Raw genomic sequence first — 27,336 nt, forward strand, 5'->3', positions numbered from 1 at the left:
AAGTGGGTAAGAAGGTGTATAAGCATCTCTAAATGACACAAGTCAATTAACTAGCGACTTAATCACATTCTAAACTACATAATAAAAGAATCTGTGAAATGAAAGAAAAGATCCTAGAAATTCGGGACCTATCTGCCCAGATACGTGTTACATATCATTAGAACTACCTCTAGAGTGATCTCTAAAGTTGTTATCTACATGCCTAAATTTTTTCACCATCTTTAATCTATCATATTAATTATAAATTACCATCCAAAGTCAGTGAGAATTGTAGGATTAGAATCAAAGATGTCTTCAGAGATCTTTAAAGCCAGTCTTGCCACTTCCCCTGCACGTTGGAGGATTCTCTTTTACGCTACTCCACTCCTTCTTTCAAATACTGAGGATCTACGAGGTACCAGGCATTGGACTTGGCTCTTGTAAAAACAATGCACCAAACAGCAGAAACTCTTACCCTTGTGTGGGAAGACAGACGCGAGCCAAATGCATTACGCCTGGGCAGAGAACACGGGTCATTGGGAGGGAAGTGCAGCAGTTTTACAGAGGGGGCTCCGCAGGGGTGGCTCAGCGGGAAGGTGAAATTTCAAAGTAGACTTAAGGGGACGTTGGGGGGCACCTCTCAAAGTTGGAATGTAGAAGCATCTTTTGGGATGACTATTAAGTGCAAATTGCCAGGCTTCCCCAACAGGAGGGATAAATTCTTTTTTTCTAAATTTTTTTTTAATGTTCATTTATTTTTGAGAGAGAGAGACAGAGACAGAGCGTGAATGAGGGAGGGGCAGAGGGAGAGGGAGACACAAAACCCAAAGCAGGCTCCAGGCTCTGAGCTGCCAGCACAGAGCCTGACACGGGGCTCGAACCCACAAACTGGGAGATCATGACCTGAGCTCAACTCAGATGCTTAACTCGGATGTGCCACCCAGGAGCCCCTAGAAGGGATCAATTCTAATTTAGTAGGTTTGAGGCCAATGGGCATTGTTTTAGTTCCCAAGCAATTCAGCTGAGGTTGGTCTACAGACCGATTCAAGAAACACAGCTCTGAATCCCTGACAGTTTCTTCTGTCATCTGGCCACCACACAGAGCGGCCATCGTGGGTGCAGCTGGTCGGGTGAAACACCTGGCACAGAAAAGGAGCAAAGAATACCTTAAACAGAAGCGGTAGAAACAGAACTGTCCATTTTTCACTTAGCAACAAAGTCCCAAAAGCTGCTGAGATATGTTGACATTCAGTGACTGGTTAGTGACGGGCAAACTGATGAATTAAATGAGTACTGACAATCTTACGACTATTCTGGTGGTTGATTTAACTAATGATTCCCGTGCCCTTGGGGCTTGCTAGCACAGAAGGTTGGTGTGTTTGGTGAGTTTGTTCAAGTGAGGGTCATGCCAGACATTTGCTGACTGTTCAAGTTATCTCCTATGACAGCTCTCCCCAGGTTGTAGGAAGCCAAGGAAACCCAGGTAACAGGTGCAACAGGTGCGAGCATTGGCCCGATGATGCTAAATTTTTCCAGTTCAGGAACTTCTTCTAGGGATGTCACACAGTATTTCATCACTGTTCCCTTACTGTGCATGTATGGGGGATATACATGATCTACTACAGAAATAAAAACCATTGGTATTAGGTGCTTCCTCTGTACAGGATCTTACTTAATCCTCGAAACAGCTCTGTGAGGGAAATACTATGCAGGTGAACTGAAGCCCAGAGAAGTTAAGTAACTTGCCCAAGGGTCACACAGCTAATAAGAGGCAGAACTGAGATTTTTAACCTGTGTCTGATTAATCCGATGCCCACGTCTTAACCACTAAAATATAGGACTTCCTAAATCTATTTTTTCTAAATGCTTGATGTAAACGTTTACCATGTGGCATTTCAATATGAGAGTTTAATCATGAGGTGCTAGTTCGTTCTCAGAGGCAACATGATGACAGGGGAACGTGAGCTTTGGAGGGAAGCCCACCCGGGATGGAATCCTTATTTGACACTCGTCACCACCTCACACACCTGAGCATGGGCTCCTTCCCTCATGAGAAGGGGTAGTGCGCCTCTCAAAGTCCCGTGGGACAGAATGTGCACTGCATGGGGCACACGGTGTGCGGCACAGAGAGCTATTCCCTCCCCACCGACTTGGAAGGAAACCTTGACAGGCACCCCAACTCTCCTCTCCGCGCACAGAGCACTTGCACGAACCCCCTGACAGAGGGTCACCCGAGCCGTGCTGGAACATCTCATCCAGGCACAGCCAGCTCCACTCACTCGCAGTGTTCTTCCTCCTCCTGACCTGACGGCCACCGCCACCAGGACTGCTCCTCTGGGCAACAGTGACTCAACCAGCACCTCTTTCCAGGTGACAAGGCACAGAGAAGATGGAAGACAGTCACACCCCTGGTCTCTGCTTCTCTGAATTAAGAAAGCACCAATTCCAGGGGCGCCTGGGTGGCTTAATCCGTTAAGCATCGGATTCTCGGTTTCAGCTCAGGTCGCGATCTTGCGGTCCGCGGGATCGAGAGAGCCCTGCGTCCAGCTCCACGCTGGCAGCACAGAACCTGCTCGGTATTCTCTCTCTCTCTGCCCCTCCCTCTCTCTCTTTTTCAAAAATAAATAAATAAACAAACTTAAAAAAAAAAAACCCAGAAAGCACCAGTTTCTGCCCAGATCTCTCCTCCCTCACCCCACTCTTTCCTCCCCTCCAAGGCCCTGCTTCTGCCTCTGCCCCATCTCCTGTGGAACCTCCTCCACCAGCCCAACCCCAAACTCAGGAAGCCTCTGTCTGTCCTTCTAGGTTTCTCCCCACTCCAGTCAGCTGGGCAAAACAGCCCTCTTTGGTAGGGAGAGGAAGAGAGAACTATGTGATACTTTTCAGGCTCTGGACCCTGTCATGCTTCCACTGACCCAGAGAAAGGCTGTAATTACTTGCTACCATTGGGCCTGGCTGAGCCTGTGGTCAATCTTGAGTGGAAGGACTTCCATCCCCTTCACGTTTGTCTAGGCATTCATCCTCGAGCCTGTGATTGTACAACATCATGTTCTTAAAAGCTCGACTCAAACTTTTAATTTCATCCCCAATAAGTTCAATTCCACTTTCACCTTATCGCTCCAGTTTGATGCAATCCTTTGATTTTTTTTTTTTTTTTAATTCTGTTTCTCTTGTAATAGTTCACCTTCCCGGATGTGTACCGTCTGTAAATGTGGTGTGACTTCTGGGTCTTTACGTGAATCATCGGCAAAAGCTTGGGAAGTAATTGTCCAAGGAGAGAAAGTTGGATATATTTAGAAATACACAAGCGCTTATGAAACAGGCACATAACTAACACATAGTGTAAAAGAACACAAGCCAAATGACAGAGATGCCAGTTAATGTCACAGCACTGGGTATAATCAGCTTCAGTACTCCCACGCAGACAAAACCGAGGCAAAATCATGCCATTTAGGAGCCTAGGGATGCTAATAGCATAGAATTAAAGACGGTGGGTCGAAGTTATTTGAAAGGGGCATCGGGGAGAGGGCGGATGTTTTGTGATTTAACTGACAATAAAAGTTATCTTAATTCCACACTACAGTGGAATAGAAAAGCTTTGTTTGAAGTCAGGCATTTTTAGTGACAGCAGCACAGCTGGAGGCATTAGAATGTCATTCACCTCAGTGTCACTTGTTTCCTTTGTCCCATAAGTAGTGATCTATTTCTTTTCACTGTCTTTTCACTTCTAATGTGACTCGCAAAGCATTTTCTCCTATGCTAGCTCAAATTCATGTTAAAATCTGGATTGTCCTGATCTTCCGATGCCAGCTCCAGTTGTCTAGAAAAGATATTGGTCCTGATTTCTTTGAACTGCCAGCACCAGAGTTTGCTTTCTTCCCCTAAAAAGGCAAACCAAAGGGACAGGAATTCTCAGGGTCTCAGGTAAGTTGTTTGCTAGAGTGGCCATGGGTTTTGCCCATTGCTTCATTGGCTACTTGGATTTTGAGTGTGCTTAATATAGGAATCATATTAATCTTTTTCTTATGTGTGACAAAAATGTTTCAGGTTATAATTACATTGGTGTCGTTCTAATACAGATAAATTTTTTTAACTTATATAATCACATCTATTACTTGAATGTATAAGGAAGGCAATTAATGTCACATGACCCTGAAATAGTTACCTTTGAATTAATCACAGATGATGTCACTTTGTTCTTTTCAACTTTTTAAAACAGGTTTGATAAGTATAAGCTACAGATGAAAAACTAGGAGAGAAAAGGAGTCTAAAATTTTCTCCCCAGAATTGGTAATTAGAACAACAGATGTGGGCAGACAATAAGCAAATGAATATAGTGCTTGAAGACTGAGGAATTTAGGAGATAATAGCAGATGTGTTAGTTCAGGATCATTATCAGAAGTTAGAAGTTTAAATAGAATTTAAAAGTCACTATATTGTCCATTCTTCAACAGCATACATATAAGAGTGGTTTTTCTTGGTTATCTTAATTTTTAAAAAGTTAGAACTAAGCCAACAGTAATTTCCATGTAAAAGTATATACAGCTTTGATTCTGTAATTAGGTAAAGGAAATTGAACCATTTAAAAGCACCTTTTTTTTATTAATTTAATGTTCTCATTTATTAAACAGGAGAAAAATATGTGTCCAACTGAAATATCGTGAATATAAATGTCAGACAAAAAACAAACAAAAAAACCCAAATAACCAGGGCACTGATTAGGAAAACATCACTTTTCCCTTGGTCTTGACTTTTTTCCTCACATGCCCCTGTTTGCATTATTCACAGGTTTTATCAGAGTTTTATTTCATTGGGTTAATGATAAAACATTTTCCATTTGTTTCTACCAAGGGGCTTGCTATTCCATTATTGTTCAGTGCTTTCTGTGTCTCAATATGACAAATGTCAAACATATACCGATCAAAATATTCAACTGATAGCATATGCTGGATTTCCCAGATGCTGGAGTTCAATAAGGAACTTTTTGGTTTAATGTGTCTTCCCTCCTATGTTTCTCTACACATCATTATAGAATTGCTCCCATCTTCTTCAAAGAAATAGCACAAACCAGAAGAACAAAACAAAGGACAACAACTACGATCCCCACCATGTTTATAACCTCTATGTCATGTGACAAAATTAGTTACCTGACAGTAAATTTACTGAGAGCCCTGCTGGGTTTGCTAAGACTTCTCTCATAGTGCAGCCAAATTTTATCAGATATGAAAATAAATTTTATATCCATGTAGTTCTTTATCCTATTCATTTCGAAGGACTTTCAGGACCGTTACCGGATCAGGTATTTACAAAAACCCTCCAACTGAAGAGGGCAGGAATTCTTTTTTTCCCCTTTAAAAAGAGGGGATAAATGAAGCCCAGAGAAAGTAAGTGGCATCTCCGAAGTCACAGCTTGTCATTAAAAGTCACAGCTTGTCATTTAAAAAGAAGGGATAAGTGAAGCCCAGAGAAAGTAAGTGGCATCTCCGAAGTTGCCAAGACTAGACCAGAACTAGTCTTTAACCCCACACCCAAGATTCTCCCACGTATGCTTGTCTCCAAGGACACAGAGTTGACACGCCATGGACCGAAACATTATCAACCTTCCTCCTATGACTGTAGGGCAGACCTACTAACTCTATGACCCCAAACACTAAGATCAGCCTTAAACGACCCAAGAATATGAATCTCCCCAGTTAAGTGAATAACCCTGTTTTGACCTCTAAAAGCCACTGACATCAAAATAATGCTTTGTTTCTTTTGTAAATACTAGTTAGGTGGGTTCTAAAACAACCCACAGAGATGGACTATTACAATTGTGGATTTCTTTTGGAAGGATGGCTGTCCTTCCTATTTAAGTAAAAGATATCTTAATTTGAAAGCTATTTGAGCTCCAGTGTTAATGAACTCCTGTACTCAGGTGCAAATTTCTATATGAACAAAGCTAATAATGATTCGAAATTTCATAAAGACCAAGAGCTCATTCAGGGGTTATTTCATGTGGCAATCATTTCAAGTTAAATAACCTGACATTTTAAAATTGGCATTTGGTAAATAGCTCTCAGGTGCATTTCACAAGCCCTCTCACTTTCTTTGCCTTCTTGCCGACGAGGAAAGGTAAATGATATTCCTTGACAAGAGGTGGGTGGGTTTTTGTCCTTTGAAATGAAGAGGTTGCCTATCAAATCTTCCCCATGTGAGGTTTTCATCAAGTCTGTTGTGAGAAATAAAGAAAAGATTGATAGTTCTGCTATTGGTTATTTCTCACATATTATAAAAATCATGTCAATAGCACTCTCAAGATGCTATCTCTGGATTAACTGATGTGCTCATATAATTAGGCATTTATTTATTTAACTTTTAATACTAACCGCCAGTTTCTACACAGATTTGCAAAAATGAATAAAACCTGAGTCTTGCCAATGAGAAGACAGCAGGGAAAGTAGAATTAATGGGAAAACAATGTGAAAATTTCTTTCACAGGGATTAATGTAAAATCAAAAGATAAAGGAGCACAGAAGATGACGAGACTAAATGTGCCTCGCCATTTGTCTGATGTTCCGTGGAGGTGGTGAAGTTTCAGTTGATGGCTCCCAATAACATCTTCACAAACAGAAGATAAAGAAAGATTAACATGTAGGTAGACTAGAGTTATTTAAGTAATCAAGCTACTATAAAGGATAGAATAAGAGCTATAATAATATAGACTAGGTAGTTAAAAGTCAAACCATTATACTATTATCCCCCTAAGTTCAGCCTCTAATACAAAGAAGTCTGACTTAGGCTGGATTCCCTAGAAGCAGACACTAAGTAAAAGTGATTTATTAGAAAGTGCTCTCTTCAGGAAGACATTACTAGGAAGCCAAAGAGAGACAGGGAAGGGAAGTAAGCCCAACAAACATCATGTCATCAGAGAAACTCTTGTAGAGGGAAAATTTGGCTCATTCCCAAGGAGAAATTTGGAAACACGCACCCCGCCCCCAGCAAATTGCCCTGATTGAGGGAGGGGTAGAGAATGAGGAGTAGGAGGTAGAAGGGGCTAGAGTAAATATCCCTGCCCTTATCATTGGTTATAGACTGCCCTCAGAGGATGGAAATTTCCAGGCTCACCCTAGAGTGAGAACTTCTACTTCTACAGGGTGAAGTTTCTGAGCAATGTAAACTTATCTGCTCCAGGGTTCATTCCAGGAGAGTTACTTGTGGAGTGCATTTCATTAATATCTGAGGATATAGCAAGTCTTAAAATAGAAGGCTTCAAGTGTCTGGTAGATATGCAAGAACATAAGACCATATTCAAGTTCTTACAAAGATGCAGAAGAAGTGGGTCTCAGGAATTTTCTGGAGACTAGAAACACTTTCCTGCACATCCCGTTGACAGAATGCCATGTCAAGCAGCCAGATGGAATGATATGTAACGATGGACTTGACTTCAGACCTCAGAGAGCAGGTAGAAGAGTGTTAGCAGCGAGGCCTTGGGTTGACTGGTTTCCGCTCATACCTCATTCATGCTCATTGCGAAATCTCCAGGACTAAAACCAACAGGATACATGGAATCAAGCATGATAACAAATTCTCCTATACATGTAACTTCAAGACTCTTCTTACTGTTTGCCTTAATGATCTAGTGATCTGATACTTGTAATAAGCATTAGTAAATGTTCCCCTTTTCAGAAACTGCACACATGCAGATGAGATTCTATTAAGATTCAGGTCTCCAAGGTGAAATAGTCTAAGTAGAAAATTTGATAGACAATGTGCACATGAGAATACAAATTGTGAAACTATGTACTAATTCTCCAAGGTATAAACATCACTGGTCAGACCAATGTCTGAAAACGATACCCAATTTCCAGTCTATAACAAGCTAAATGGAATTTAAGGAAGTTCATTAAAGCATAAGAAACTTATAAAATAAGAACTACAAAAACATATCACGAACAAATGAAGAATGAGAATGAACAGTGTTTTTTCTCTAAATACAGTTATTCAGATAGTGCTTTTCTTTAAAAACAAGATTAGCAGTCCTCCCGATTATAGAAAATAAGTCCTCACTGAAGAAAATTGGACAAGCAATTCTTGGCACTTTCCCCCTTTTCCTTTTTTCTTTTGTATATAAGTGTTTTTTTATTGAAGTACAACCGTATACAGAAAGGTACACAACTTACGAGTGCATGGCTCAATTTTTATAAAGTGAAGACACCTCTGTTAAAACTACCCAGAAGATGACTCTGTTTTTGTTGAGGACACAGCAAGCTCGCAGAAAAGCCCACAAGTGGTTGTCATAACACATATTTGTGAACCATTTGAAGAAATGGATCATTACTTTTATTTTCCACAATCCCTGAATATTTCGTTTGTTGTAGAGATTGGCAGATGACGTCATTCATTCATTTAGATTAATTCAAAGCTTAATATGTGTTCAGCAGCAAGTGTGTGGTGATGGACTTTGGGGTCTAGTAGAAGACAATGCAGTAGCAGATACACTAATAATTATAAAATATGAAATGCCATGAAGGAAAACAATGCCACAGGCAAGAATATCATGGTACCCTACCTAGATAGAGTGACTAGGGAAGTAAACAACAGACAAGCTGTACATGGACACTTGAGTAACAAGAACCAGCTATGGAAAGAGAGAAACAAAGAACACTGCAAACAAAGGGAACATCCCCCAGGGGATGCCAGAAATCACGCATTGTACCAAACCCTATATATGCCACGTTATTTCCTATACGCACAAAACGATGATCAACTTACGTAATGAATTAGACACGGTAAGAGATGAACAAACGTAACTAGTAATAAAATAGTTACTACAATTAGAACTATAAACTGTAATAAAAGTCACACGAACGTGGTCTCTCTCTATCTCACAGTATCTTACTGTACTGTACTCACTCTTCTCCCCACAATGCCGTGACAAAATCAAATGCCTGTGCCACAAGATAAAGCAAGGGTGATGGTGTAGGTGATGTGACAGAGTTAGGCTACTGTTGGGCTTCTGACACTACAGCACGAGGAGGATCGTGGCCTTCTAGACCACGGTTGGCCACAAGAAACTGAAATCGTGAAAGGCGAAAGAGTGACACTGCTGACTACTATTACCCAAGTCTGGATCTTTCTACCAACCGACAACAGGTGACCGGACTGCAGTGAGCACAGGCCACAGCTGGAGAACAAGGGGAGAGACCAGTCCATGTGTGGCCATGCAACTCAAGAGGAATGATGTAAGTCACTAAGTGCCCCGTAAAGGTAATACCTGAGGGTTTTTAGCTGGGAAGAGTTCCAATTTATGTTTTAATAAGACCCTGGCCACTATATTAGTGGGTGGCAAAATAGAAAGCAAGGTACCTGTAAGCGGATAATCACGGTAATAAGAGCAATACAAGATGTACACTGATGTCAAATCAACCATTTTGTGAGTGGATTGGGTGTGGGGGTGTGGGAGGGGGCAGAATAAAAACTCAATCAGGGTTTTTATTTCAACAATCAGATAGATTGAGGTGTCATTTACTGAGGTGGAGAAGATTTGTGGAGAAATAGGTTTCCATGGGAAAAAGCAAGAGTTTAGTTTTGTACATAATAAGTTTGAGATGTTTGAGAAACATCCACATGGACTTGTCAAGTAAGTAATTTGGATAAATGAGAAGGAAGCACTGAGGGGAGATCAGGCTAGAGATACAAATTTGGGAGTTATTAGCATATAGATGGTTTTTAGAGCCATGGGAATGTAACGACAGAAAGAGAAGATAAAGAGAACTCAGAGCCAAGCTATGAGGAACTTCAATATTTAGAAGTTGATCAGATTTGAGCCAGAAAAAGCAGCTAAGCAAAAAGGACTGGAGAAGTAGGAGGAAGACCAAGTCCTCAGAAGAAAGAAAGGAGAGAGTTTCCACAAGGAGGGGATGATTAGCCATGTCAGTGTTGGTAAGGGGTGAAGGAAGATGAGAAGAGCAGAACATTGAATGGGCATGGCAATGTCCGAAGTGACTGGTGACCTTGGTAAGGGTCTCAGGGGAGTAAATGGGAAGACTGGAATGGGGCACCCGGCAGAGAAATAAGTGGGGGTCAGGTAAGATTTCTAAAAGGTAGATGCTACTGTAACAGGACTATGTACAGAGCAAAAAGAAAGGGGTAAATGATTCCATGGAGAGGTGACTAACTGGAAAAGCCACACCTTTGATGAGGCCTAGAGGTGGGGGTCCAGAGCAGAGATAAAGCCTTGGCATCTGAGAGCAGGAGAGATGCTGTGTTTCTAAAGAAACAGGTGAGAAGAAGGATGAAGAGTTCTCTGTGTCATCTTCTTAAATCTTAGTGAAGTGGCTAGGCAAAGTCATCAACCACCCGGAAAGAGGTCGAGCAGGGACGGAAGGAGTGTCAAGCCCAAGAACCACAACCAAGGTATAACGTGGTGCTTACATAAAGTGGGAGTTCGTGCTTGCTTCTGAAGTCCTGGAACTATTAATAAGAATTGATGAAGCATCTGCTGATCGTGATCTTATAATGTCCTCTGTTTACCCAAATGCTAGTTACTAGAAAACCAAACAACAAATTCTGAAAGCTTCATAAGAACAAAAATAGAGAAGATGGATTATCAAAGTCATGTGAAGTTAGGAATTTGCTCAGAAAGCGCAACAAAAAGAGAGTGGAAAAAGCAACTGAAGGACACTGAATGAAAAGGACTCTGGAATCTGGGCTGGAAGAAGCAGGAGGAAGGAGGAAGGGGGGCGAGGAGAGGCAACAAGGAGTCCAAGGAGGCTCAATGAGATTAGAATAATTGTCTCTGTGAGCGTCACTGGAGTACGAGCTCCGTGGACCAAGAGGTGTTGGCAGAGACAAGAATGTTCGAACTTGTAATTTGAAGAAGAACAGAAGTTTCTGCTGATGACAAAATCTAGTCTGACTCTGACACCCTGAGAGTGTTTCTTTGGAACAGATCAGAAAAGCTCATTGGAGATGAGCAGATCAAGGAACTAAGACTGAGGTTACTGAGTGGATCATTCAGTAAGTGATGGCTTCTCAAGAAAATGGACAGAAGTTGGAACAGAGACATGGGGCGAAGTGATAAAATCCTCAGTGACTGGGGGAGACTCTTGTTCCTTAGGAGAAGAACAAGAAGGTTGAGAGAATACAGTAGCAACGTGAAGGAGAGCCCAGTGGAGCCAAATGGCCCGAAGTCAGGAGTTGTGACAAGAGAGAAGGAAGTACCAGCCTGGTTGGGACCGTGGAGAAAGCACATCATTACCTCCTACCTAAATGTGAGGCATGTACGTGTGGGATTATACAACCTCGCCTCAGGAAGTCTTCAAGAGACATGGAGAACCCTAGTTACGGTCAGATGAAGGTAGAAATGTTCTAAAATATGATCGAGAATTTCACAACACAGTTGGCTGATCATGGAAAAAGAATTCCAAAAGCAGAATGGATAAATTGTGAAAGGAAATGATAAAATACCACTATCTGGGGGCTGTGTAGAAAGGTAGAATTTTCAGCCACACCTATATCCAATTCAAAAATACACAGAAAGATCCAATTCAAAAAGTCAGCTATACCCAACTCAAAAATCATTTATTTGCTTTCTTTTATATGCAAAGGGCTATGCTTTTAAGAGGCTTGTCAGCCATAATCAGCAAAGAACCAAATAGGAAAGGCACACAGGCTGATGTACAGCTCATATGTGGTATGTATGTATGTGAAATGATTTGCCAAAGTCAATAGTTGCTACAGATATTTACGTAAAAAGGAATTTAAAATGGCCTCTAGAGTAATATAAAATAGATGTTTTAAATCCATTCTGATGGTATTATTTTGAAGTACATCAAATAAAATTAATTCACTTCTAATCCAACCACTAAAATATTCTTTAAAGCAAGACTTTACTGGGATGCCAGATTTAAAAATTAAAAAAAAAATCCCAGCTTTTCAAGTCATTTTATTCAGCAAATCCTTCCCTAATGGAAACCAGACAGCAATATACACTAATTAACTGGGTAAAGAAAAACTGTTAGACATTGTCCAATTAGAAGCTTTCTTTTCTAGTAGCTCTTCACCAGTAATAGGCGTGAAGTACATTTGATAAAGCCACTGTCGTTGAGATAGCTCACTTTTGGTTTTCCAAATATACTCAAGATACATCATCTTTCCATGAATGATGTTAGTGTCACACAATTAGTTGAAAATACAAGTAAACATAAATTTTCGCAGTTTTATTTATAAACATTATTCCATTGAAATTTCACACTTATAGTCAGTTTCCTAAAGCAAAATTCAAAACCAAAACTAAGCTAACAAAAAGCTGAAGTATTTTTTTAGGGTAAGTAAAAAAGATGATTATATAATAAGAATTCTATGCTTTTATGCCAAAGGTTTCTTAGTTACGAAAAGGGCAGGTTTCTCTTTTTTTTTTTTTAATTTAGTGTATCAATACAGTTTATAGCTGTCATAAAATGCGTATGGTGTTAAGCCAGTAAGTTTGTGCTAATTTGCTACACTGCGATAGGTAAGTAATACATGTAATAACCTGGAAAAAAAGTTCAGGCCCATTGCACACCAGGTTATTTATTCACTATTACAAGTCCACTGTGAAATGTCTTGGAAACTCAAGTTGGAAGCAGTTTTGATCAGAGGCAACTGGGGGCAGGTAGAGGAAATGAAGCAAACCACTCAAATTTCCTGTGTGCGCCGTGTTTTCCAGTTTGGCACAGGCTTTTTTTTCTTTCCTGTAGCGTAGCGTGTTGAAAGCATAGCTGAAAAAAAGTCAGCCAGGTAGGGTCATTACCTGGAATAGCAGGTGTGAGGGACCCTGAAGCCCCCACAGGGGGCTGGGCAGCATAGTGTGTGTGTCATTCTCTGACACACCTTCCTGGGATAGACGACAAAGAAAGGTGAACAAACATCTGCCCCATTCGAGGAAATGAAGTAGATGAGACTACATGTAAACAAGAAGGGGTGTGTGTGTGTGTGTGTGTGTGTGTGTGTGTGTTTGATGTCCAAGCAATATTGTTCAGAAAGGCAGTGTCTTGGGGTGCCTGGGTGGCTCAGTTGGTTAAGCATCTGCCTTTGTCTCAGGTCATGATCTCAGTGTTCATGAGTTCAAGCCCCCAGTAGGGTTCTCTGCTGTCAGCACAGAGCCCACTTCAGATCCTCTGTCCCCCTCTCTCTCTGCACCTCCCCCTGCCATGTCTCTCTTAAAAGTAAATAAATGAAAACTTTAAAAAAAAATGGCAGAGTCTTTGTCTTATAGGTTGAATGTGGGTATTACTGCCCATACTCAAGAAAATCCTGACGTTCCCTGGAACAGAAGTCAGTCCAACAAAAAGCAAACAATTTCTTTTGCTCAGTGTGAACATCTTCAGTAAGACTCTAGTTGGTGAGAATTTTAAAGTTAATAAGAAATGCCGTGACTGCCGCACTCAGTCCCTTATGTTCTGACGGGATCAGCTGTTGCATATGACACACAGTCCCGCACTCAGCACAGCATAGCAGGTGAACGGATCTGCCAGAATCAGAGGCTCCCCCTCTTTCTGTGAGCCACAGGCTTCCCTGCTCCCGGCTGCAGCCACGCTGAGTGAGCCACGCCTGGGCCCCCCACAAGAACACCATGAACCCAGCCAGCTCAGTTTGGGGGTAACTCCTGTCTAGAAAGCACCCCGAGTGACGGTGCTGTTTGACAACAGCACATCTTCTGACTCCCCAAAAGCTGCCTCCGGCACAAGGCTTTGCCAAATTTTCACTTGTTATCAGAACTTCAACTCGGGAGGTTAATTTGGAATCAGATCTTGAAGGGAGCTTCAAGAGCAGCAGAATTTTGTAACTATCACCTATCTTCCAGGAAAACAGAGTTTTGACTCCCAGGCATCACAATAATGAAACTCTATATATTTCATGAACATCTAAATATATCCTTTTAAATATGCTTGTTAGATCGCCACTTCTTACTGGAAAGATTTTGTTTGGTGATTTGATGACTAAAAATCATTCTTCTTTACTGTGAATATTATGCCCTCATCTTCACTAACCAGTTTATTAATGACACCTTGGAGAAAATATCATTCATGACACAAACTTCACTATTTCAAACTATTCAGGACACCCCATATTATTTTACATATTTTCATTGTTGTTTAGGCAAACTATTCATTTTTCCTATTCTTAAAGATCAATGGAATTCCCAGTGGAAAAATACATAATTTGAAACTTTTCTACATTAAAAGGTAATTGGTAAAGTTATAGAACACGTTGAACTCCACAATATTTCTGTTATCAGGACATTTCACTAGAGGGGGGATGAAAAGTATTAGTATTATATTTGTAAATAAAACATATGATGCAAACTGGGACAGGCCATTGAGCTGATCCGTGGAAAACTTATTTTTTGTTTAATTAAAACCTTAAAAAGTACATGGACACACACACGCAAACACACACACACACACACACACACACACACACACACACACACAGCCTGCCCCACCCCTACCACCCCATTTGGACACAACGGACATCCAGGAAGATGTGCATATATCATCCTAAACAGGCTCTCCTCGCCCTTAGAATGGCTTCACAGAAAGAAACCGAAAAACTTTCCTCCAAGAATGTTCCAGGTCCCCAGTGAAGGGCCCTGGCTCACCCCACCTGAGGCATTTCTATTATGCTGGAACCACGAGTTAAAGGGGGAAGCCTCATCTCTTAAGGCCTTTCAAGTCCCTGAGGTACTATAAAAGGTAACGGCCACTGCGAAGCTTACAAATCAAACTGCACAGTTTGTGCCTCCCATACATTAGCAATTATCTTTTAAAAACATTTGCACCTGCATCTCGGCCCCTTCTTCCTTGCCGAAATTCCTTACCGATCAGAAACACACATCCCAATGACATTTTGTCGTCAGACACTTTGTCAACAGAGATGGGAATTAAGTAGGAGACTAACACTTTCCCATATGTGAGAAAGCAAGGTTATGGAATGAAAACAATGCCTCTAACGACCTGGGCTTGTCAAACTATTGTGACCCAGTGTGTGACCGTGACTAACTTCTCCAGCCTCCACTTTCTCTCATGCAGACTGAGTTGTCTACCCTACAGCAACAGGGAGATCATAAGAAGCAAATTCCATTAACATCTGAGACCATTATTATTAAACTTTTATTTATATTTATATATATTTCATTTCTAATTAATAGGATGACAGAAAAGGAGAGACATACTTGTCAACTACATTAGCAGTGAATGGCTTTCCCCTACCACACTCATTAATGAAGGGTTTATAATTAGGTTCCAAAGATAGCATTTCATTAAGTGAAGGACGATGAGATTATTCTTTGTTTCTGAGTGGAATAAGAACCTTAAGAAAGTTTTCACTTGACTGTTAGCTTCATAACTAAAAATTATATGTATATATACATATAATTTTTACATATATTTTTACATATATATATATTGAACTTGGGTTAAAATCATCATCAACAATATATTCATGATTCATAGTCATGATTATTGCCAATGAACAGTCATTCAATTGACTATGTAAATTCATAAAGAGTTACACATGACAATTCCAAATTGGAAACAGAATTATCAAAGTATCAAAATGTGCAGTGTAATAAACGTCCAGAAGCCCAAAGAAATGTGGACTAAACAGATCCTCTGGGTTGTTGCATGAGACATGCCTGTGTTTCCCAAACATGAATATCAAGGTCCTCAGAATTCAAGTGATTTTTTAATAAGGTCATACGTCCAATGTATTAAAAATCATGAATTAGAATCATGACTCCCTCCTAGTGTTTTTTTTTTTTTCATTAAAATGTCCTGCCTTGTTATTTTTTACATTTGGCATTTCTCTGCAGTACAAATTACAGATTATATTAGTGCATTACCAAAAAAATGGCATAAATATCAATTGCCAACACTTACTCATTTAATTTAATCAGTGTGTATTTACTAAATGCCTACTCTTTTTCAGAACCTTCACTAAGATGAATAAGCTGCCCTCAATTAAAGCGCAGAGGGAGAGGCAAACAGACAAACAGATAATTATAAAACATTAAAGTCCATTCAGTGATAGAGATGCCCACTGGGTATGAAGGCACCAAAGCAGAATGATAATGAGGATGATAACAAAGGGGACATCCAGGTACCAGAAAAAGACTTTGTAAGAGGGTAATACCTGATTTGAACCTTAATTGGTGGGTAGAGGACTGTCGGGTCAGCACAGGAGATCATATGAGCAGGGCTTAAGGGTGAGAAGCAGCCCAGGGTGTGTGCAACTAAATCAGTTTGGTGTTGATAACACTGCAGTCTCCAGGACATGGAGTGATCAAGAGAAAGCTTTGCAGGAGGCTGGTTGGACTCTGGAAGGCCTTACACATTAAGGGGCTTGGGCTTGATTCTTTGGGCAATGGTGACTATTAAACAGATTTAAGCATAGGAATGCCATGGTCATATTTTTCATTTTATAAGTAAATTTTTATAATCAGTGGAGTCGATCTTTAAGAGGAAGACTGAAGACAAATGGTTAATAGCTAACGAGTTTAAAAGAATCTAGTTAAAAGAAGATACAGGACCAGACTAGGGCCAGTGGCAGGGCAAAAAAAGAAAAAAAAAAAAAAAAGCTTGAAAAACTTTGAGTAGATAAAATTTGTGACTGGTTGAATGTAGGTGAGAAAGTTAAGATATGGAAAACCCAGCATGGAGGTCTGGGTAGATGTGGCCTCACCAAGCAGGAAAGCAATAACAGATCAAGGGACAAAGGTGATGATTTTAACTGAATTTGAAGTGTCTGCGGGACATCCCGGGGGAGGTGTCCAGCAGGCTAGTATATGAGCTGGCATCTGGGAGAACCCTGGCATCAGCTAAGCCTCAGAAAGCATCAGCAATGTGTTAAAATATGGTTGTGGCTGAAATCACCTAGGATACAGATGCCAGATGAGGAAGAGGGTGCCAGAGAGGCACACAGGATAAACAGCAAGAGAAGTGTGAATAGAACCAGGAGAGCAGATGAGTACTTACTGAGAACCAGCAATAACATATTCAACCATAAATGTGAGACTTACTGCCCTAATGCCATCTTAGCCCATTAAATTCAAAAGTTCCTATAAGAACAAGTATAATAATAAAAGGATAGATGACTTGGAAATGCGGAATTGCTTAGACAAATTACAAAGAAAGAAAGGAAGGGAGGGCAGAAGAACAAACGACTAGGCATTCCAGATATAAACCAAGGATTCAGCATTTGGAGTACATTAACCATCCATCACCTCCTTACCCAATCAGAGTGAGGACGTGACCAGAATGGACATCTCCACCCTCTGTGAGGTCAAAATGCCCAGAAGATAAAGCAAGCATTCAGGGTCTTGCTCTGAGAGCCTTCTGATCGTCCCAGGGATTTCCTACAATGCAGTCAGTGTGGGGCCCCTGGAGAAGGCCCAGCACGTGCAGAGGTCTGAACACAGCCCAATCCATTTGAGGACGGCCCATCAGCCCCTGTTCCTGTCCCAGAGGGATGCCAGCCAACAAAAGCCGCCTGTGAGATCCTGCCCATCTCTGGGGCTAAAAGGAAACAAAAGAGATACTAGCATTTTCTCTTGACACTGAAGACCCCATTATGATAGGAAAAGATAGGATAAAATAGGCAGAGAGGGAAAGCATAGGACTGAAGTCCCTGGGTGGGGAAAAACACATATTTAGGGATAATGCTGGGAGTGTCTGATCCCAGCAAACCCCCTCAGGTGTAAGGTTCCTCTTAAGCATGTAACAGACCCCACCCACTCCCCCTCAGGTTTCCCTCTGGAATTTGACAAAAGGCCTAAGTATGGCCATAGACCACCCCTCATACAATGGACGCAAGGCAGTCAGGAATGGACAACCCAGCACCAGAGCTATCGAGCCAATAAGGGTGGACCCTGAGAAGGAACAAGGAGCAAAGGAAGGGGGAGGGCTGACCAGAACCTTAGAAAACGAGGACCCTTGCCTATAGTCCTTGGGAATTCACTTTTGAATGCCCCCTCTCTGTAAAGAGAGCTTTCCTACTATTTTTACTTTTGAATCGTACACCCTAATAAACTGTTGCCTGTTGCTCATTTTGTGTCCAACTCGTCATTCTTCGAAGTAGCGAGGCAACAAATCTCGGGCAGTGAGGTAAAAAAAAATCCTGCAACACTATAAAATATGTTTTCTGTTTAAAGCCTGGGTGCCAGAATGCTTAATATAGACGGTCTACCTAAGTTGAGGAGAAAATTAGGAGCAGAACTGGCTGATACACACGCATTTTCTCTGCCCATACTCAACACAGCCAACATGACTCAGGGAGGGCTCTGCCCTACTTCCCTCTAAGTGACTTGGTTCCCCTCACAGCTTCAACACTCAGCAGTTGAGTGACCTTGAGAAGGTGGCCTGGGGGTGCAGTGTCGTCATCTAGAAAATGGTCAAAACAAAGCTCCCTACAGAAGGCTGAGGAACATTCAATGATTGTTAGGGGATGACGATACTCAGTTTGTTTACTGAGAAGATCTTTTCTAGAACAAAAAGCCAAAAACCCTAGCAGTCATCCTTGACTCTCATTTGGCCTCCCCCACCTAGTCAAACAGCAGGCCTCTTTACCTCCCTAGTATGCCTTAAATTCATCCATTTTGTCCATGTCTATAGCTCCCGCTCGGCCAAAATCATCATCCTCTGCCCTGACCTTCTGAGACAGCTTCTCATCATTCTCAGTTAATGTTCCACACAGCGACTGCAGAGATCTTTACATTTTAAATTCGTATTAGACTGTATCCCTTAAAATCCTTCAGCTGCATTCCACTGCCCTAAGACTGAACACCAACACCTCCCCAAAGTCTCAGGGTCATGAAGGTTCTGGACCCTGACCTCATGTCCCGTCGGCGGCCTCCTCCTATGTCCAGCTATGCAGGCTTTCTTTCTTTTCATAACAACCCGCCCCAAGGCCTCCTATCTTAGTCTTCCCACCTCCCTAAAATACTGTGTCTCCCTTCTCTCGGTCATTCAGATCTAGAGACACTTCCTCTGTGAAGCCCACCCTGACCTGACCAAACGATCTAAATTTATACCATACCGAATGTCCTCTTACCTATTGTACTGCCCTGTTCTCTTACGATGCTTATTTATATCAACGTTTCTCACTTGTTTGTTGTTCTGTTCATTGTCTTCACCATTCCCCATCTGTCTTTAATCTCAACAAAAGCAAGAACCTCCATCCCTCACTATGATCTCTTGCATAAAATTAACACAGGTTTTATTGTATTTATAATGCACATACTGTATATATGTATATGTATACATACATGTACATATGTAGGTGTATATATACTGTATATACTGTAAATATATACTGTATTTATTGTGTTTATAGATTACTGCAGAATGAACACTTAAAACTCATGGAAAAGAATCTGTGGCTACCTAAAACATATCCAAGACTTCTACAAGACTTGAAACCAAGCTCTGACATTAATTTGCTTTGTGATCCAGGATGAGCCATATAACCTCCTCTTGCTTCAACATTGTCATCTGTAGAATGAGGATAATAGAAAGGCACACTTGTCAAAGCATCCACATTACTACCTTGATGAGCCATATGTACACAGACATCTGTGACTGTGTCCCCAGGTAGAGTGACTGCGACATCTACATTAGGAAAAATACCAGTTTTTTACAGTATAAGGGGTACTGAAGTATTCCTTTCAGTGTGTCCTTATTTAACTGCAAAATGTCCTACCTGGAAAGGAAACCATTATTTAATTAATTCTATTGAAAAGAAAGCATTACAGGAATCTCACCAGGTCTTTCAGTAAAATCAATTAGGAAATTATGAATTAATATTCATTACATAGACATATATTGCCCATCCATTTATTAAAAAAAAAGTTATGGAAAACCTACCATACTGCAGTTGGCTGTGCAACTGGTCTCACAAAACCGTGTGACCTAAAACAAAACAAGACAAAACAAAACAACACAACACAACACAACACATGATGCCGTCACCCTTGCCCCACGTATTTGTCCTTGGCATTTGTTAACTGTACGTCAACCTCTTTATGAATAGAGCTATGCCCTTTCAATAAAATGCAATAAAAACGTGTCATTGAAATCTGAGTTGTCAGACATAAACAGTATGGAAGGTCTCACACATTGTCCTTTTGTTGCCAGCCTTTCTCAAAATCATCTCTGTTAACTGTATTCACAAATATTTCTTTTGTCTTCTGGCAGTTTCTTATTCCATGTTTGTACTGTTTTATGAATATAGGCAGACTCCAAAACAGAGAATGAGTACTGAGCCACAGGGCTCTGAATCGCTCATCCACGTGAGAGGTTCTGCAAAACGAAATGCAGCCTACCATAAAGTCAAGTCCTGGACACCATTACTCTTGGTGCCTGCACACTTCTCACCAGGCTGACCCTGCTTCTTGGGTCCAGCAAGGCCACCTCTGTCTCTATTCCTAACAATCACAAGACCAGCTCCTGAGCTGGAGATCTTTCCAGCTTTTCTGGCAGCCTGTGGACCTCTAGCCTGCCGTGCTTAGAGATCTGTCTCCTTCCTTGAGGGTCAAACTTCATTCCAATTTGTCTGTCTCTTCAAATTCCTCATTGTGATGCTTTCCAACTAGCCCCAGCTTACTCCTATTAGGTCTGTTCTTCTGCTATCTTTTTGTCATAAAATTTTTATTCTTTTTTTTTAATCTCAGTGATTTGAATTAAATGAGTTATACATGCTTTTAGTACTAATTCAAGTGATTTCAATGTTTCCACATTTTAATAGAGTAAAATCCCCTGCTCCACAAATTCCATTCCCGCCCCCCTCCCCCACTGAGTGTGAGCGTGTGTGTGTGTGTGTGTGTGTGTGTGTGTGTGTGTGTAATACCTGCCCACAATCTGGGCCTTCCAGACCCATAATACTCTCCACTCGGCTCCATTCAGTTCTGTACACCGTACCCATAAAACATGAATCTTGACTGTGTCTCTTCCTTTGGTAAAAGCCTTTCTTGGTTCCACTGACTTTATAATGAAGTTCAACCTCCCTATCGGCTTTATGAGACTATGAATCACTTGGACCTTACTTGCTTCTTCGGCCTCAGTCCTTACTCTACATTTTTCATCCTCTCTGCAGTAACCATATCCTCCTTTCCACTTTCCGCGTATAGTGACCTCCTTCACCCACACACCTCTGCCTGTGCGGACCCTCTGCGGACTCACTCTTACAGGACAATAGGAAAGAGAGATCAGGCCAGAAATCCTTGGAGAGTGACACAGAATTATTAATAAAACTAAAGTCTAAAAGGGCACACTATCCAAAAACACTGAAAAATAAGCAAAGAAACAGGATGTGAGGAAGACAAAATCCAATCCATATTAGAGACATGTATCCACTAATGTGAATAAAGGTAAAGCTCTGTAGATAGAGAGTCAACATTACCCAATGTTAAACATTTAGATTAAATTTCAGACCTCAAAGACTTTACTAGACAATCATTTATTTCCTTTAAAAAAGGGACAACTGATTGCATATTTTGAATGAGAGGAGAGTTTAGACAGAATTTGATAGCCCTCCTGGTATTTTACTAGCTGAAGATTTACCATCGGTTTGTGGGCTCAGTCTCTTACTTCCAAGTAAAGCAAAAGTGGCAAAAATAAATGCCTTTCATTTCTAAGTATGACCTTAAAGATAAAACATAGAAAAAAATGATGACAGATTTGACTACCTAAATCTTTAAAATTTCAGTATGCCAACACACACACAACCCATCTATACAAATAAAAAGATAAATCACCAAGTAAAAAAAAAATAGTCATAACCAAAAAGACAGACTTACAGCTTGAATCCAGAAAAGGCTTTTATAAACTAACATGAAAAAAATAACCACAAAAAAATAACTATCAACATACAACCCTAGAAAAATAGAGGACCAATAATTTGGAGAAAAATTCAATCAAATCTCTTAGAAGATAATAAGATATCAGTTGGACTTCTAAAATTGGCACAGAATTGGGGCACCTGGGTGGCTCAGTCAGTTAAGCGTCAGACTCCTGGTTTTGGCTTAGGTAATGATCTCATAGTTCATGGGTTTGGGCCCCGTGTTGGGGTCTGTGCTGGCAGCGTGGAGCTTACTTGGGGTTCTCTCTCTCCCTCTCTCTCTCTGCCCCTCTCCCCCAGTGTCTGTCTCTCTCAAAATAAATAAATAAACTTAAAAAATAAAAATAAAATTGGCAAAAAAGAAATTAATATCAGTGTTTATGAAGGTCTACAAACATGCATCCCCAGGTACTGCCGGTAGGATATATCCCATCCATAAATACGTGTTCTTTAAACTAGCAATTTAATTCAGAAGGATTTATCCAGAGGAAATACTTAGTCAAATGAAATACTATGTAGCCATTAAAAATAGTAATCTTAAAACCCAAATGTTAATGTTATTAAGTGAAAAACATCTACAAAACAGTATGCAGAGTTTAAGCCTCTTTTTTTGAATAAAGATATAAATTATACAAAAGGTGTGTGTGTGTGTACGTATGTGTGTGCCTATAGGTGCACACCTAAAAAGGTCTAAAGAGTTCTTCAACAAAAGTTGAATACTACCTATCTCTTGTATGTATACATAAGTGTGGTTGGTCTTCATTATACTTTAAAAATTCTCTAATTTCAGGGGTGCCTGATTGGCTCAGTCATTTGAGTCTCTGACTCTTGATTTCAGCTCAGATCAAGATTTCATGGTTCGTGGGATTGAGCCCAACATTGGGCTCTGTGTTGATTGTGCAGAGCCTGCTTGGGATTCTTTCTGTCCCTCTCTCTGCCCCTCCCTCCTTTGTGCGCTTTCTCTCTCTCTCTCTCTCTCTCTCGCTCTCGCTCTCGCTCTCTCTCTCTCTCCCCCCAAATAAATAAACTTAAAGACTAAAACTTTCTATATTTTGTACATATTTAAACAAAGCATAACTATTTTTAAATAATCAAAATAACTACACTATTATGACTTTACTTTGAGGACAATGTATTTAGGAAAGTTGTATATAGAATGAGAAAGTAATACATCCATGGAAAAAAGAGATGTCGGTTTTAAATTATAAAACCTGATCACATGTTCTATTTGTTCATCATTCAGAATATTTTTTTCAAATGGTTTCAATATAATAGAGCCTTAAATGTTTTGCTCTAAGCATTCTTGATTTGATTTTTCACACACAGTGTATTTTAAGGGCTGTTTACTTGATTGTATTTCGTTCATGTAAACTCATCAAAATGCAAAATTTCTGAGCCATTTTACCTCCAAAAAAAAAAAAACCCACCTATTTAATTCTAATTTATGTTCTATTTTTCTTAGAAAACGGAAAACAAATTCTACCAAAAGTAAATGAACTTAAGCTCCAAAAGTTCAAGGCTAACACAGAAGTAAGTTAAACACTGTGAGGCTAAAAAGTGTCCTTGCCATCCATTCTTATTCAAAAAGTTTATTTACCCACATATGATCTTTCAATCAGCACTGCAGATAACAACTTCTCCTGTCTCTCAGAATCATATGCTCCAGATTCTGCTTTAAAACGCCATTCTTCTTGAGGCACCTGGGTGGCTTCCAGCTTTGGCTCAGCTTCATGATCTCATGGTTTGTGAGTTCGAGCCCCGCATCGGGCTCTGTGCTGACAGCTCGGAGCCTGGAGCCTGTTTCGGATTCTGTGTCTCTCTCTCTCTCTGCTCCTCCCCTGTTTGTGCTCTGTCTGTCTGTCTGTCTCTCTCTCTCTCTCTCTCTCTCTCTCTCAAAAATAAATAAATAAACATTAAAAAAAATTTGTTTAAATAAATAAATAAAATAAATAAAACCCCATTCTTCTTTGGCATAGCAAATGAACAGTGACCCTTCTCCTAGGACACAGGCCATACCTGCCATAAACCTCTGACTGACCTCCACCCTGACCCCAACTTCCTTATTTCTTCCTTCTCCGGGTCGAGTGCTAGCCACGGTCTCCTTGGGATCACTCCTTCATCAGGATCCTGCCTTCTGACCTTCAGCTTTATGCTCTGCACAGTAGATTCCGATCTTGCTTGTTCTAACTCTGACTGGATCCCTGCAGTGAACCATGATCACTGGCAGACTCCAGACCGACCATTCTCCGGGTCTCTTCCATTTCAGGAGCGCTTCGTCCTGAAGCTCTCTCCCTCTTACATTGGGAACCAAAGCCTGTCCTCCTAGGCCATTTCCCTCTCTCTCCTTCTCCAAACCCGTGATTTGAATTCTATCAAAGCCCTCACTCAGTTTCAAGAGTCTAACGCTAAATGTGCTCATTCCTCTATCTAGGAATGTCCTTTGGAATCTTCTGTCTACCACCCTTAGCAAATAGTTAGTTGTCCTTCAGGATCCAATTTCCCTTGTGACTTCTAGTCCCTGCAGTGGGATATGCCATACTTTCTTCTCTGGGCAAACCACCCTCCCCCCCTCCCCACACACACATTCACACACACACTTATAGGTGTGTGTGCACACAAACAGATGTGTACACGCACACGCACACACATATACAGAGTTATTTGGCTTATGTCATAATTATTTGTTTACCTGTCTTTCTTCCCTACCAGGCTCTAAGCTCCTTAAAGGTATGCTGTATGTTATCTATCTATATACCCAGTAATCACCTAGACTGGCAATATCCAGTAACATATTCTCCATAAACTGCTGAATTAATTAAATACAGCCTTCATTTTGGACAATTCCCTTGGTATGATATACCTCCTTTCCACATATGTTCAGATATATGTGAGGCAGGCTAAAGAATCTGTACTTTACATAATGGTCAGCTGGGGGACGCTGTACTTCCAAAGGACAGGCACTATCATATCAGATGGTAGTTTGGAAAATCTGGGAATAAAAAAAAAATTGGGAGAAGCTGAGCACTGGGGGCAATTTAGCTATTACCAAATCCAGCCTGGGGTGACAAAGTTCTAGGATGGTGACAACAGCAGACAAAGACGAGAAAAGTCTCTAGGATGCCCCACACTACCTGTCAGGGAAAGCATTGTGTCCAGGCAATAAATAAAGTAAGGTAATGGGGCTTTCCCATAGAAACCTTTTGGTGGTGCTGTTTATATCTGGGAGCATTCAAATGGCAAAGAGAAAGGTAATATATCTCAGCAAGTTGATAAAACTGAGACTCAGATTAGCATTACATCTGCTCCAGACTCCTGAGGGCTTGCTGAGTGCACAGCTTCTCCTGTTTCTTCAGAGTCCCCCACCGCCCCCCCAAACTCTGAGACACATGTTACCAGTTACATGCACTAAAGACATCCGTGCTGAACTAAGGAAACACTAATATTCCATGTTCCTTGGGTACAAAGATGAAGTCAATGCCAGCAACGGCTCTTCTCCGAGAGAGCCAAGGAGTCGAAGCAGGTTCAATAAAGGTGCCACACTAAGTTAAGACACTGTCACAAAGGCTAATAGAAGATTAAGTATATTAATAAGAGGAGTGAAACTAATATAAATTTGATTTTCTTTCCCCAAAAGAATACCAAGCATTTGAGATAGAAGAGGTTAAGCGAAAGGCAAAAGAGATGCTTAGATTCATTTATAAGTGATTTACTTTTAAAGAGAGATTTTGAAAGATTATTTAACTTAGAATGAATAGTAAAACATTCAAGGCAGTTTTATGGTAATTAATGAAAAAGTGGAAATGCCTAACTCACCAGTGTCTTGGACCAAACAAGAAAAGGAAGCAGATCTCCAATTTTGCTGAGGAACTCCTTATATGACATTTCATACATCTTCATATAGAAAGATAATTCTTAAACTTGGATTTCAAGAGGTTTTTCCAACAGGTAAGAGGTGAGTAAAATAAAGGAAATGAGTTTAACTGAACTATCCGTGCTTTTCATTCAATTTACATTCAGAATACATTTACGAGAGGGTGGCCAAAAAACTCAGAGGGGAAAAATCATGTTAGCAGATGACTTAGCAGATGACCTCACTCACAAAGGGTTGTAAAAGCAAAAAGTTTAAACAGACATAAATAAAAATTTGAATCGTTTATTTCTAAACACAGACTGCTGACCACTATAGTCAAGTCACTTAAATTCCTTGTGGTTAAATCTCCTACCTGTAAAACATAAATAAACATATGAACCTCTCTGATGGCATTATTAAGCATTTCACACATTACATACAATCTGTGAAGACAGCACTGAGGCACAGAACTTCAAAATTACTCATGAAAACTGGCCTCGTACAAGGAAGTCTTCTTGTCCTTCTACAAAGTTCTAACAGCTTCACAGATCTTAAAACTTGTAAAACTCAGCTTTAATGTTTTTAAAACAAAATACACTGGAATAAAAACGCATATCCATAGGACTTCAAACACACCCAAGCTGACTACATTTTCTGTATCATCTGGCTATGCTAGCTTCAGAAATTAAGAATTCTGAGGATAACATATCCTGATTACGGTTTCTGTATTTTTGTTTTCATATGGTTTATCCTGTTATATAGATACTGCAAGGATCCCTGAAAGGAAAGATGAGTTATGAATCAAAATCTATTTCCAGGACTAGGTTCAAGTTCAAATTTACATAACAATGTCTGCAGTGCTTTATCCTCTTAAAACAAGAGTCACAAGCTAGTATGTTCCGTTTTCTTTGCATTTTGTTAAGGAGTCTGACTTTATGGTTACATGGTTTGTGTTTATCTTAAGCTTTTAAAATCTCAAGTTTTGAAACAAAACTTATCACAGTGTTGGGTGTACCCTGGGTCTCCAAAAACTTTTAGTTGTTTTTAAAATAGTACCTTACGTGTCTGCCAACAATATTAAATTCGGCAGCAAGAACAATAATCCTTTAAGTTACTGTTTTGCTATACATTCTAGCTACATGTAAAGATAAAATGTATGAAAATGCAGCCATTCTATGTGGCAAAAGCTAGAGAAAGCTTCAGAGTTTCATCAGCCTCTGAGGTAAACAGTAAAGGTATCACAAAACTGTAAGGAATTCTTTGTGGATGATTGATTCCTAGCTCCCAGAATCCCTTTCCCTCCCCCCACAAATAAATAAACAAATAAAAACCCCATCTGTGAAAGAATGTAGCACTTTCCCACCCAAAAGAGTTGACTACTGTTGGAAGAACAAGGTTATTCCTGAAGGCTTTCCTTAAATGGCATAATCATTTTTCACTGACAAATCCAACAGTTACTCGTGAGACTGATGTGTGGATTTAGCAATGCTCTATCACTCAGGATCTCTGTTTATGCTTTCCCTCTCCCAGAGGGCAGCCGTTCTAAAGAGTTATCCCTCTCACAAGCAGTAAGACCCATAAACTCCCTGTGAACACAAAGGGCTTCCACCATTCCAGTGGAAAGAAATACTAAGTAAGCTAGCTAGCTA

The 27,336-nt window shown here is 40.4% G+C and overlaps 1 protein-coding gene across 2 annotated transcripts in view; it reads right to left on the reverse strand.

Moving 5' to 3' along the window:
* The window catches only part of PRKN (parkin RBR E3 ubiquitin protein ligase), a 1,336,804-nt gene that overhangs the window by 1,172,187 nt on the left and 137,281 nt on the right, over nucleotides 1-27,336 (reverse strand). The window lies entirely within an intron of this gene.

The sequence above is a fragment of the Panthera tigris genome, chromosome B2 (assembly GCF_018350195.1).
Source record: "Panthera tigris isolate Pti1 chromosome B2, P.tigris_Pti1_mat1.1, whole genome shotgun sequence".
Taxonomy (NCBI): domain Eukaryota; kingdom Metazoa; phylum Chordata; class Mammalia; order Carnivora; family Felidae; genus Panthera; species Panthera tigris.